Raw genomic sequence first — 1,279 nt, forward strand, 5'->3', positions numbered from 1 at the left:
AGTTTGGAACAGTAAAAGTTATCTGTAAATTTTGAATTAATACATATAACAAAATGTCAAAAACCATGAAAAAAAGTCATAGTATAATGGGCTGTCAAAAATCACCAAAAAATGTCATAGTATAGTAAGGCTTTAAAAATGGTGAAAAATAGTCATAGTATAGTATGGCGTCAAAAAGGGTCAAAAAAAGTCATAGTATAATATGGCATCAAAAATCACCAAAAAATGTCAGTATAGTATATGGTGTCAAAAAGTGTCAAAAAAAGTCGTAGTATAGTATGGCGTCAAAAATGGTCAAAAAAATGTCATAGTATAGTATGGTGTCAAAAATCACCAAAAATGTCATAGTATAGTATGGCATCAAAAATCATCAAAAAATGTCATAGTATAGTATGGTGTCAAAAATCACCAAAAATGTCATAGTATAGTATGGCATCAAAAATCGTCAAAAAATGTCATAGTATAGTATGGCATCAAAAAGGGTCAAAAAAAGTCATAGTATAGTATGGCGTCAAAAAGGGTAAAAAAAAAAAGTCATAGTATAGTATGGCGTCAAAAAGGGTCAAAAAATGTCATAGTATAGTATGGCGTCAAAAACGGTCAAAAAATGTCATAGTATAAGTATGGTGTCAAAAATCACCAAAAATGTCATAGTATACTATGACATCAAAAAGGGTAAAAAAAAATTCATAGTATAGTATGGCGTCAAAATTCACCAAAAAATGTCATAGTATAGTATGGCGTCAAAAATGGTCAAAAAAAGTCATAGTATAGTATGGCCTCAAAAATCACCAAAAAATGTCATAGTATAGTATGGTGTCTAAAAATCACCAAAAAATGTCATAGTATAGTATGGCATCAAAAGTCACCAAAAAATGTCATAGTATAGTATGGCATCAAAAAGTGTCAAAAAATGTCATAGTATAGTATGGCGTCAAAAATCACCAAAAAATGTCATAGTATAGTATGGTGTCAAAAATCACCAAAAAATGTCATAGTATAGTATGCCATCAAAAATCACCAAAAATGTCATAGTATAGTATGACATCAAAAATGGTCAAAAAATGTCATAGTATAGTATGGCCTCAAAAAGGATCAAAAAAAGTCATAGTATAGTATGCATCAAAAAGTCAAAAAAAAAGTCATAGTATAGTATGGCATCAAAAGTCACCAAAAAATAAGTATAGTATGCATCAAAAGTCACCAAAAAATGTCATAGTATAGTATGGCGTCAGAAGTCACCAAAAAATGTCATAGTATAGTATGGCCTCAAAAATCA

This window comes from Lates calcarifer, linkage group LG12 (genome assembly GCF_001640805.2).
Source record: "Lates calcarifer isolate ASB-BC8 linkage group LG12, TLL_Latcal_v3, whole genome shotgun sequence".
NCBI classification, from domain to species: domain Eukaryota; kingdom Metazoa; phylum Chordata; class Actinopteri; family Centropomidae; genus Lates; species Lates calcarifer.